This window comes from Hylobates moloch, unplaced genomic scaffold (assembly GCF_009828535.3).
Source record: "Hylobates moloch isolate HMO894 unplaced genomic scaffold, HMol_V3 SCAFFOLD_2, whole genome shotgun sequence".
NCBI lineage: Eukaryota > Metazoa > Chordata > Mammalia > Primates > Hylobatidae > Hylobates > Hylobates moloch.
Window position 1 is genome coordinate 73,468,483 of NW_026652277.1, and position 13,940 is coordinate 73,482,422.

The window sequence follows — 13,940 nt, forward strand, 5'->3', positions numbered from 1 at the left end:
ATAAGAAATCTAGATATAATTTATATGGGAGAATGTGCATAGATTATCTGCAAATATTATGTCACTTTATATCAGAAACCTGAGCTTCTGCAGATTTTGTTATTGAAAAGAGGTACTGGAACTAATCGCACGTGGATACTCAGGAACAACTATAGTTCATCTTGTGGGGTGAGAAACTTACGTGCAGTAGAATCACAATACAACACGTATTTTAGTTTGCAAAGTATTAATATAACTCAAAAGGATATACAAATCAGAGAAAAAGTATCATTTGTTTATTTTCAATACTTTGCTATTTTTACATCATTTTGTGTTTTAGTTAAGTCTGGTTATAAATTAATAATTTAATAGTATAGGTAAGATAAGGAAGTGACATTTGTATTATGTATTTTGAGTTTTAATTTACAGGTGATTAAACATTCTTCTCTGAACTACTTTTTCAGTAAAAGTTTAAACTTTTCTAAATACTTCTGAATGGAAGTTGTTTGTTTTTGATCTGACCTTAGGTTAAGAGAAGCTTGATTTAAAAGGACAGTTGGCGATGGGGGGAGGGGAATATTGCAATAGGGTGAAGGAGACTTGCAATAGGAGGACTCTGACCACAAAATCTAAGAGTCACAGGGGTAGGGAAGAAAGGAATTTTCTTTTATCGAGAGGAGTAAATAAGGCTAGAGAGAATCAGGTATGAGGGAGTGTGGTGAGCAGGTGATATGACTGGACCTTTCATTGGGGAACTTCTTTGTTTGGGGCTGATTCTTGGGAGGTATGGCTTAGAAGAGTCATTCCACATTCTGATGATGGCTCAGGCATAGGGTGGGTTGAAGCTCAGGATTCCGAGGAGAGGCCAGAAGCTTAACTAAAGTTGTGTCTAGTCTAGTTAGCAGGCATTTTGTCCAGAGTGGCCATTGGGTATACATCATTCAGCTAATCAAACATGAGACAAGGAATGGGAATGTGGAAAGTCTGTGTCTAGTTTGTCACAGGTGAACAAGAAAAGCAATTATGATTCTTATCTAAGTCATATGGGAAAGGGTATTTCTTTGAAGTGAGCCAAGTTTTTTGGAACACAAAAGAGTGAGGGATTTCTTTAACCTTTGATGTTTTTCAGAACAGGGATCAAGACTAACATTGCCAGAAGTGAACTAAACAGTGTCAGTAGAAATAACTGCAAAGTCCCAAAGAGTTACTACTAATTTTACTTAGAAATATAATCTCTTCCGAGGTGGGTGGATCACTTGAGTTCAGGAGTTTGAGACCAGCCTGACCAACATGGTGAAACCCTATCTCTACTAAAAATACAAAAATTAGCTTGGTGTGGTGGTAGGCACCTGTAAACCCAGTTACTCGGGAGGCTGAGGCAGGAAAATCGCTTGAACCCAGGAGGTGGATGTTGCAGTGAGCCAAGATGGCACCATTGCACTCCAGCCTAGGCAACAGAGTAAGACTCAGTCTAAAAAAAAAATACACATATACATATACATATGTATATATGTGTGTGTGTGTATATATATATATATATATATTCTCTTTTGTACTGAATTCATTTTTGTAGCCATGCTTGATAGAGGGATCCTAAAACTGCTGTGTTATTTGTGGGCCCATAATGTGGCTAATAAAGAAACAAACCATCAAAACTTGAGCAGTAATTATGAACAAAACACAAAAAACTTTAAAATAAAAAAAAGTTTGAAGGAAAGTATATTGAATTAAAAGTTGCTAGAAGCAGATGCTTCATATTTTCCCTATGAACAATACTGCTTTGCAGGATTCTAATAAACTAGCACTGAGCTAAGACTAAAAATATACAATTGCCATGACATTACTTTTGCTTGGAAATGTTGGGTGAGTTTGTAGCAGAGAAGGTAGTGAAAATACCACTTTCCACTGATGCCATAATGACATGTTCCAGAACAGACTAATGATAAGAAGGATCATCTTAGAACACAGTTATAGTATGTTTTTCATTGCAACTTGCAAATGCCCAGATGTGGTTAACATGACAATTTATAAAATACATACATATGATTTGAACATAGTAGCTATGGAAAGGAAGAATATGTTTTTCAGCTTCATTGCTGGAAAACACAACCTTGAAACATAAAAGTATAAAGGATTACATAGTTCTTAAAATGTGGTTTAGAGCATAAGATTTTTTTGAATATGTTTTGAGGACACGGCTGTGATATCAGAAAACCTTCTGAAGTTCTTATGTAGATTAAGGAGGGAGCTGGTGCCAGAATGTAAATCAACACACTGCTTCTTTCAAGGAGAGAGATTTCCTGTGGAAAAAAAAAAAAGTGCCTAGTAACTTGGTAACATTTGTTAATTATAGAAAGGCTAAAATGTTAAAGTTGAGACTATTACTATGTGGTAAAATGGAAAGCTGATCATAAATAACAACTAATGCTTATTTAGGAATCAAATATTCTGTTCCAAATGTTTCAATTACTGAATAAACATTTAGTATTTCTACAATATAAAAAAAATCATTTAGTCCCAACTTTTACAAACTATAAGTTGGACCTAGTTTTCATATTAAATATATTCAGCATTTATAATTTTTTAAATTTTTGCTTGCAAAGAAGAATACAACACAGCTTTCAATGGCAGATAAACTGAAGAGTTAATACAAGAGTTAAAAATCTGGAAGGATCATCTCTACAGATTCCTTAACATGTTTCATAATTTAATAATTATAAGTTAAGTAGAGAATGTTGATATTACATATATGTGAAAAGTTATTGTTATGGTTTGGATTTGTAATCCCCACTGTTGGAGGAGGAGCCTAGTGGGAGATGATTAGATCATAGGGCTGGATCTTCCCTTTGCTGTTCCCGTGATAGTGAGTGAGTTATGAGAACTAGTTGTTCAAAAGTGTGTAACATCTCCACCTTCACTCTCTTTCTTCTGCTCCGGCCATGTAAGAAGTGCCTGCTTGCTCTTCACCTTCTGCCACAATTGCAAGTTTCCTTGAGCCTCCCTGGCCAGGCTTCCTGTACAGCCTGTGAAACCATGAGCCAATTAAAGCATTTTTTGTTTATAAATCACTCACTCTCAGGTATTTCTGTATAACAGTGTGAGAACAGACTAATAGACTTATCATTGAACAACTTAAGAATTTTATAGAGACATTCAATTTGAATTTTCCAAAAGAATAAGATACACATATGGAAAATCCTTGAATCAGGAATTGTTCTCTTTGATTATAAGATAGTTTAAACTTAATTATAATTTTATAGGATATGTTATTGAAATTGCCTACTGATAGTGATTGAAGATGAATTTTGAAAATCAACATAATTTGCTTTCTTCTGGATAAAAGTTAAAAATAAATATTCTGAGATGGACTGAAATCACTTTAAATTTCACCTTCCATTCAATTCAACAAACCTGTATGAGACTGGCTTCTCCACCCATGTTGTTAAAACGAAATATAAATATCATTTAGACATACATTAACTCAGGCAAATAACACTATCATCAATCTCACATAAATCAGATAAGCTAACAAGCATGAAGCAAGCTCATTTATCACATTAAATACTTTAAGTATTGATATGCATGGTATTCATCAAAGTGGCTATAAAGGAATTTAACATGGAGAGTCACCATTTCATTTATAACTTGTCATTCATGTATACTTTGACATGATAGAAAGGTAGGGTGTATTAGTGATTCTCTACATTACCACTTTTGAACAGTCAATGAACATGTGAAGATGTGTTAATTCTTTTTGCTTATGTCAGTGGAATTTGGTCTTTTTTTCATATGCCTATTTTACTCTTATATTGTTTATTAAGTTACTGTTATATTTTGCAAAGCTCTCTAACCATGATACATTATTAATTTAAATATATTAAAAGTGGTATTTTGTTAAATGTAGTTTGAATGAATGTAGTATTAGTGAATATTTAGAACATTGATATTCTGTCCCAATTCTGGGCTCTCCCCTTTTATCTCTTTTTCCCATCGACTTCTCTGTATTCAAAGCCAAAGTCTATCTACTGTTGCATCCTGGGCCACTAGCCTCCTTCAGTGAACTAAAACTTATCTCCAGCTTAAACTCAGCTCTGACAGCTTGCACATTCTCTTTGTAATGTTTAAATATGACATGGTTTTGCCTGATTCTTTTTTTTTCAGACACTAGCATCAAAAGGTAGGTATGTATTTGCAGGTTTAAAAGTGACAAGGATTGTCTCTAAATACAAGTTTTCATAAAATGTACCTAAAAATGTATACTATGTGTATTTTTGTGCTTTGAACATATTTTTAAACTTTTAAAATATAAAAATGACACTTACCAAAAAATATTCATTCTCTATATGCCAGATATACATATATATATATATATCTCCAGTGTACTCACAAAGAATAAGAATGCAGTCAAGAAAGATAAGTAAATATTAAAGCTATTACAAATAAATAATTTTGATGACACAAAGAATTATGATGTTTTATAACAAACTGTGTTTTTATAATACTGTATTATAAGCATATAATACCCAACTACAATAGGCTGAATAATGTGCCCCTCACCCCCACAAAGATGTCCATATTCGAATCACCAAAATCTATGAAATGTTGCCTTATATGACAAAGTGAACTTTGTCATTGCAATTAAGAATCTAGAGATAAGGCAATTATAATTCGTTATCTTGTTGGATTCTATATAATCAAATGGATTAAGATTTGAGGATTAAGATAAGAGGAGGTCAGAGTTACCAGTAGGAGACGTGACCATGGAAACAAGAAGTTGAAATGATGCGAGAAAGAAGCCATGGGCCAAGGACTGCAGGTGGTCTCTAGAAACTGGAAAAGGCATGGAAGCAGATTGTCCCCTAGGTCTTCCAGCAGTAAACCACCCCACGGATACTGGTATTAGCCCATTGGAACTAATTTTGGACTTCTAACCTCCAGAACTGTGAGATAATAAATAGGTGCTGTTTTAAGCTACTGTGTGATAAATAAGAAATGAATACAGTGACCTAATATTTTTTGGCGAGAGATTTTCCACAGTAAATAATATTTAATCTGAAGCACAAAGAAAAAGCAAAAACTAGTCAGGTAAAAAGAAACAAATTTCTGGGTCGGAAGAATATTGCATATATAAAGGATTTGAGGCAAGAAATAGCATGGTGACTGTACCAGTTTCCTATTGCTTCTGTAACAAATTCCACACACTTAGTGACTTGAAACAATGCAAATTTATTATGTGACAGTGCTGGAGGTCAAAAGTTTCAAGTCAGTATCACTAAACTAAAATCAAGGTGTTAACAGGGCTGTGTTTTTTCTCAAGACTCTAGAGAAAGCCAGGCGCGGTGGCTCACGCTTGTAATCCCAGCACTTTGGGAGGCTGAGGCGGGCGGATCACGAGGTCAGGAGATCGAGACCACGGTGAAACCCCGTCTCTACTAAAAACACAAAAAATTAGCCGGGCGTGGTGGCGGGTGCCTGTAGTCCCAGCTACTCGGAGAGGCTGAGGCAGGAGAATGGCGTGAACCCGGGAGGCGGAGCTTGCAGTGAGCCGAGATTGCACCACTGCACTCCAGCCTGGGCGACAGAGCGAGACTCTGTCTCAAAAAAAAAAAAAAAAAAAGACTCTAGAGAAAAATTCATGTATTTGACCTTTGCAGCTTCTAGAGGTTGTCCATATTTCTTGGCTTGTTGTCTTTTTGTAACCAGCAATCACATCACCCCAACCTCTCTTTTTCTGACTCTTCTGCCTTCCTCTTTCACTCATAAGGACCCTTGTGATTATACTGAACCTCTAGGGATAATCCAGGATTATCTCCCTATCTGCAGATTCTTAATTTAATCACATCTTTAAAGTCCCTTTTGCCGTGTAAGATAACATATTCAAAGTTTCTGGGATTAGGATGTGGACATGTGGGTGGTGGTGGTGGTGGTGATACTGTAATTATCACAGTGATTTTCAGAAATGGAAATGGCTACAATGTCAAGAGAAGAGAGAATGAGACTAGCAGCAAGAGACAGCCTTAAAAGATAAGCGACTAGGCCGGGCGCGGTGGCTCACGCTTGTAATCCCAGCACTTTGGGAGGCCGAGGCGGGCGGATCACGAGGTCAGGAGATCGAGACCACGGTGAAACCCCGTCTCTACTAAAAATACAAAAAATTAGCCGGGCGTGGTGGCGGGCACCTGTAGTCCCAGCTACCTGGAGAGGCTGAGGCAGGAGAATGGCGTGAACCCGGGAGGCAGAGCTTGCAGTGAGCCGAGATTGCGCCACTGCACTCCAGCCTGGGCGACAGAGCAAGACTCCGTCTCAAAAAAAAAAAAAAAAAAAAGATAAGCGACTGTGAGAGGCCTCATACACCATGTTAAAAGTTTCAAATGTTATCCCAGATGAAATTATTTTATTCTATCCTGGAATACCTGGAATCTTTCCTAGGGATTTATTGATTTTCTTTTAAAGCAGAAAGGTAATTTTGACTTCCATGTGAGGAACTGATGAGATATAATTAAATAGATAAATTCAGAGGTTAGGAGAGATGGTTGGACAATGTTGTATAATAAAGATGAAAATAAGTAGCTCAATTAAAGAAACTTTCCAGAGGAAAAGTTGGAAAGAAATGGTCAATGATTGGAATGATAGCTGATCAAGTAAGCTTGAGCATCATCGTTTCTGTAAACCCTGACATGCATACATGGAGGCCTAAACTAAGAGGGAAGAAACTTGATAAGGGGCAAAAAATATTGGGTTTAATTATAGACCTACTGTGTTTTGCTACCGTAGATACATTCAACTGAAGATTATTGTTTCCACAGTTCAGGAATACAGATATGAAGGCTGGACAGAGGATGATATATTTGTGATTCACAGACATAAACACGTCATAATTCAAACCAATGGAGTGGAGATATTGCTCAGCAAAACAATGTGGATTGAGACAAGAAAAGGCTGAGCAATTTCCACAGTTAATGGAGTAAGGGAAAGCAGACCAAAAGTGACAAAGTACTATCTTAGAGCTAGAAGAATGCTTGGAGGTTGAATTGTCATGAGAACCAAGAGATGAGAGTGTTTTGCAAATAAGATTTCTTATTATTTTGAGATATTTTCATTTGATTCCTATTTATTGAGACTTACTTATCATGAAAGGATGTTGGCTTTTACCAAAAGCTTTTTTTCTGTGTCTATTGAGATGATCATATTGTTTTGGTTTTTAATTGTATTTATGTGGTGAATCACATTTATTGGTTTGCATATGTTGAACAAACCTTGCATCCCTGGAATGATGCCTACTTGATTATGATGAATTAACTTTTTGATGTGCTGCTGGATTTGGTTTGCTTGTATCTTATTGAGCATTTAGGCATGCATCTATGTGCATCAGAGTTATTGGCCTGTAGTTTTTGTTCTTGTTGTCGTTGCCAGATTTTGGCTGCAGGATGGCATTGGATTCATAGAATGAGTTAGGGAGAAGTCCCTCCTACTCTATTTTATGGATCACTTTCAGTAGGATTTACTACCAGTTCTTCTTAAGTCTGGTAGAATTTGGTGGTAAATCCATCTGGTCCCAAGGATTCTATTGGTTGGTAGGTTATTTTATTACTGATTCAATTTCAGAACTCATTATTGGTCTGTTGAGGGTTTCAATTTCTTCCTGGTTCAATTTTGGGAGGTTGTGTGTTTCCAGGAATTTATCCATTTCCTCCACAACCAGCATCATACTGAATGGGCAAAAGATGGAAGCATTCTCTTGAGAACTAGAACAAGAGAAGGATGCCCACTCTCACAACTCCTATTCAACATAGTACTGTAAATCCTAGTGAAGCAATTAGGCAAGAGAAAGAAATAAAAGGCATCCAAATAGGAAAAAAGAAGTCAAACTATCTCTCTGTGCCAACAATATGTTTCTATTCCTAGAAAACTTTAAAGACTTCACCAAAAGGCTCCCTGGACTGATAAATCAATTCAGTAAAATTTAAAGATACAAAATCAAAGTATAAAAATCAGTAGCATTTCTATACACCAATAATATTCAAGCTAAGAGACAAATCAAGAATGCAATCTCATTTACAATAGTCAGAAAAAGAATAAATACCTAGGAATACACATAACCAGGGAAGTGAAAGATCTCTACATGGAGAACTATAAAACACTGCTGAATAATAATAGACGACACAAAGAAATGGAAAAACATTCCATACTCATGGATTGGAAGAATCAATACTGTTAAAATGGCCATACTGCCTGAAGCAATTTACAGATTCAGTGCTATTTCTATCAAACTACCAATGTAGTTCTTCACAGAATTGAAAAAAAACAAAACTATTATAAAATTTATATGGAACCAAAAACACCCCTAATGGTCCAAGCAATCCTAAGCAAGGAAAAAAAAAAAAGGTGGAGGCATCACATTGCTTGACTTCAAACTATACTACAAGGCTACACTAAGCAAAACAGCAACACTGGTATAAAAAAAAACGCATACAGACCAAGGAAACAGAATAGAGAACCCAGAAATACAGGCCCACACCTACAACCATCTGGTCTTCAACAAAGTCGACAAAAATAAGCAATGCAAAAAGGACTCCCTTTTAGCTGGGATTGCTAGCTATCCATATGCAAAACAATGAGACTAGACCCATGCCTATCACCATATATAAAAATTAACTGAAGATGGGTTAAAGACTTAAATATAAGACCACAAACTATAAAACCCTAGAAGGCAATCTAGGAAATAACCATTTGGACATCGACCTTGGCAAGGAATTTATGGCTAAGTCCTTAAAAGCAATTGCAACAAAAACTAAAATTGACAAGTGGGACTTAATTAAATTAAAGAGCTTCTGTGATAGACTGTCAATAGAATAAACAGACGATCTACAGAATGGGAGAAAATATTTGCAAACTTTGCATCCATCTGACAAAGGTCTAATATCTAGAGTCTATAAAGAACTTAAACAAATCAAGCAGTAAAAAACAACCCTATTAAAAAATGGGCAAATGGTATGTCTTCTTCTCAAAAGGAGACATACAAGTGGCCAACAGGCATATGAAAAAATTCTCAACTTTACTAATCTTCAGAGAAATGCAAATAAAAACCACAGTGAGATACCATCTCATGCCAGTCAGAATGGCTATTATTAAAAAGTCAAAAAATTGCAGATGTTGGCAGGGCTGCAGTGTAAAGGGAATGCTCATACACTGCTGGTAGGAATGCAAGTTAGTTCAGCCACTGTGGAGACCAGTTTGGAGATTTCTCAAATAACGTAAAACTACCAGCTGGGCGTGGTGGCTCATGCATGTAATCCCAGCACTTTGGGAGGCCAAGGTGGGCAGATCATGAGGTTGTGAGTTCGAGACCAGCCTGGCCAACATGGTGAAACTCTGTCTCTACTAAAAATACAAAAATTAGCCAGGCTTGATAGCGCATGCCTGTAATCCCAGCTACTCAGGAGGCTGAGGCAGGAGAATCACTTGAACTCAGAAGGTGGAGATTGCAGTGAGCTGAGATCGCACCACTGCACTCCAGCCAGGGCGACAGAGCAGGACTCCATCACAAAAACAACAACAACAACTATAAAACTACCACTTGATCCAGCAATCCCATCACTGATATATACCCAAAGGAAAATAAATCAATGTACCAAAAAGACATAGGCACTTATATGTTAATTGCAGTACTATTCGCTGTAGCAAAGACATGGAACTAACCCCGTTTCCTATCAAGGGTGTATTGGATAAAGAAAATGTGGTGCATATACACTATGGAAACCATGTATCCATTAAAAAAAACCCCAAAATCATGTCTTTTGTAGCAACATGGATATATCTGGAGGCCATCATCCTAAGCGAACTAATGCAGAAACAGAAAATCAAATACTGCATGTTCTCACTTACAAGTGGGAGCTAAATATTGGCTATATATGGTCATAAACATGGGAACAGTAGACACTGGGGAATACAAGAGACAAGAGGGAAGCGAGGGTTGAAAAACTACCTATTGAGTACTATACTCACTTCCCAGATGACAGGTTCAATCATATTCCAAATTCCAGCATTACACAATATACTTTTATAACAAATCTGCACATGTACCCTTAGAAACTAAAAGTTGAAAAAGAAGAAAAAAAAAGTGAGATTTTTTTCAACTGTGACAAAAGTTGCTAAGAGTTTTATGAATGAAACTTTTATGAAGTTACCTTGTGCTTCTCATTTTAATTTTGTCTCAGCTTTTACAAAATTTGATTGATCTTGTGTTTACCCATGTTGGGATTTTAATTTTCTTCCCATGTTTATTCTATTCATTTTTTCAATATATCATGATTTATTCTTGTTGTTCTTCTAATGTTAATCTTAAACAAAAACTGATCCCCTTATAATTACTTTTAAAAATCCACTTCTCCATTTCAGTTTTTTTAATGTAAAACTTATGAACTTTTAATGATTTTTATGATATGTGATCACAAGTTAATATATAGAGCTCCTTTTCCATGTACAAGAGACTGTTGGTTTTCTTCCCATTGTCTAACACTAAAGCAAACCACACCTTCTATTTTTTCTAGTAGGAAAGGATCACCCCATCATTTTAATGATGACTTTTAAAAACAAAACAAAATAATCACCATCACAACAAAACAACCAGCTTTATCCATGATATTAAAAATAATGGGTTAATTACTAGCTGAGCTAAAATTCTTTCTTGGCCGATTAAATATTTGACATACTGAAATTATTTTTTCTAGATATTCACAACATGTATAGGTGAAAATAAAGTTTTTTTTAAATCATTGTTTCTGACACATTAAGGAACTGAATTTAAAGCAAAATGCCACAGCACATTATGAGTCAGTTGGGAATAGCAAGTAGGTGTAGTGATCTTTCTAGTACTTATACACATGGGCATGGTAAAGATAACCTTTCAATGTTTCCTTTCCCCCTCCCCCTCCCCCTCCTCTCCCCTCCCTCCTCTTCCCTCCTTTCCCCTCCCCTCCCCTCCCCCCCCCCCCCCCTCCTCTCCCCTCCCCTCCCCTTCCCTTCCTTTCTCTTTTTTCAGACAGAGCCTCCCTCTGTTGTCAGGCTGGAGTGCAGTGGTGCAATCTCGGCTCACTGCAACCTCTGCCTCTCGGGTTCAAGCTGTTCTCCTGCCTCAGCCTCCTGAGTAGCTGGAACTACAGGCACCCACCATCACACTCGACTAATTTCTGTGTTTTTAGTAGAGACGCAGTTTCACCATGTTGACCAAGATGGTCTCCATCTCCTGACCTTGTGATCCACCTGCCTCGGCCTCCCAAAGTGCTCAGATTACAGGCGTGAGCCACCGTGCCCAGCCACCATTCAATGTTACTACATGCATGTTTCTTTCTGGTCTCTAAACTTGCATATTATAATATTCTTAAAGGAATAAATGGAGTCATACCACATAAGCAATTTTGCTTTCTTCTTGCTTTTATCATTTAATATTGCGTTGTAAGCATATTTACCATTTAACATTAATAATAGTTTTTAAGTGAATAATATTTCATCCTATAGATGATGTGTAAGTTTAAACATTTTAGTATTATAGGACTCTTTCTTTCAAAATCTTGCATATAATTCACTTTTTTTGGCTATTACCTTAGGAAACATACCAAAAAATAAAATTATTGGATAAAAGTGTATAACCGTTTTTAAAACTCTTGTTATTTATTGCCAAAATGCTTTACCACATCATGTAATGAGCACATGACATCTCTTGTTTCAACCATAACAAATTAGTCTCTGGTTCTGATTCCTGGGGTTGGCCTCTCAGTTCATCTTGCTCTATTATTCTTGGTTATCCCCTTTCATACATTCCTTTTTTCATCCCCCTCCTTGGCTACTTTTAAAGACATTGCTCTCTTGGCATTTGAGCAGCTTTCTGAGCCTGCCATCTGCTCTTAGCAAGTTGGGAGTCCCAGAGAGTTTTTATATTTTTAATTGTCTCAGTCTTTTTTAGTGCAGGCTGCCGATGCTTTTGCCTTTATAGCTTTTTCAAAAATATTGTGGGATTCTCTTTATCTTGTTTCAGTCCATTCCATAAGCCAAAAAGCAACGTCCACTCTTCTTTGGGATACAGCTCTATAAAGACATAGTTTCTGGTTATTTGGACAATGCACTAAAATATTATTATTATTATTGTAAGTTCTGGAATGCATGTGCAGGATGTGTAGGTTTGTTACATAGGTAAACATGTGCCATGGTGGTCAGCTGCACCTGTCAATCTATCTTCTAGGTATTAGGCCTAGCATACCTTAGCTATTTTTCCTAATGCTCTCCCTCCCCTTACCCCACCCCCAACAGGCCATGGTGTGTGTTTTTCTCCTCTCCGTGTCCATGTATTCTCATTGTTGAGCTCCACTTATAGTGAGAACATGAAGTGTTTGGCTTTCTGTTCCTGTGCTAGTTTGCTAAGGATAATGGCTTCCAGCTCCATCCATGTCCCTGAAAAGAACATGATCTTGTTCTTTTTTTATGGCTGCATAGTGGCAATTCCTCAAAGATCTAGAACCAGAAACACCCATTATTGGGTATATACCCAAAGGAATATAAATCATTCTGTTACAAAGATACATGCATGCATATGTTCATTGCGGCACTACTCACAACAGCAAACACATGGAATCAACCCAAATGCCCATCAATGACAGACTGGATAAAATCATAAGTTATGTGGCCAACCCCAGAATAAGAAAGGGAGGACACTAGTAAGTTATATGGTGAAAGGCAAGGTTATAAGGAGGATAAATATGTGGGCATATTTTTACTATCTACCACACTATAGAAGAAGGAAAAATGGTATTGGAATATAATCAGCAATCTCCGCTGTAGCTCTGTATGAAATTCTTAAGCCACAAGCTAATTTTGTTTCTAAAATTCTATATAAATTGTTTCATGTATGCCTAACATTTAGTATCGCAGATGACAAGCATTGGGGTTATCTAGATTTTGCTTTTAGGTAACAATTTTTATATACCTTTCTCTCTTTTTTTTTTTTAACTTGCAATGTACAGTTTTTTTTTTTTTGTCTTACGTAGCTGTAGCTCTTTTGTGTAGTTAAAGATGAAGCATGAAGAGTGTTTTAAATCAGTGTACTTGAAAAGTTTAGGGAAGTTTAGAATATTGTTTTTCAAATTATATCTTTATGAGAAGGTTCTGTTTGGAACTAAACATGTAATTTCTTTAATAGATACAGTTATAATAAGATTTTTTATTTCTTACTCAGTGGTCATTATTTGTTTATGTTAATCGAAGTATTTGACCAAATTATCTAAGCTGTTGAATTTTTTAACATATAGTTGTTCAAAACATTCCCATATTTTCCCTTGATTGCCTGTGTAAGCAATTGGGATATCTCCTTTTTCATTCCCAATATTTTGAATTATTTTATCAGTAATATTTCTTATCAATTTGGCTAAGGATTTATCAATTTTATTGCTCTATTAAAAGAACCACCTTCGGTTGTATTAATTTTCTTGAGTGTGTATATATATACTCAATTTCATTATATTTTCCCTTATCTTTATATCCTCCCTTCTGCCTATTTTCAGCTTTATATCCTTTTTTATGGTAAAGTGGAAGCTTAGATTATTGATTTGAGACCTGATTTTCCAATATAGATATTTAATGGATAAATTTCCTTTGAAGATTTTACTATGTCTCACAAAGTTTGGTATGTAGGGTTTTCTTTGAGTTAAATGTAGTTCAAAATATTTTCTAAATTATTTTTTAATTTGTTCTTTGCCTCATAAATTATTTGAAAAGTATATTGATTAATTTCTAATTATTTAGTAATTCAGTTATCTTTATGGTATTGAGTTCTAGTTTAATCCCACTGAGGTCTGAAAACATACTTTGTAAGATTTCAGTCATTTGACATGTATTGAGATTTGTTTTATGGTTCAGACTATTGTCTGTATTGGTGAGTGTTTTATGTACACTTGAAAAGAATGTGTATA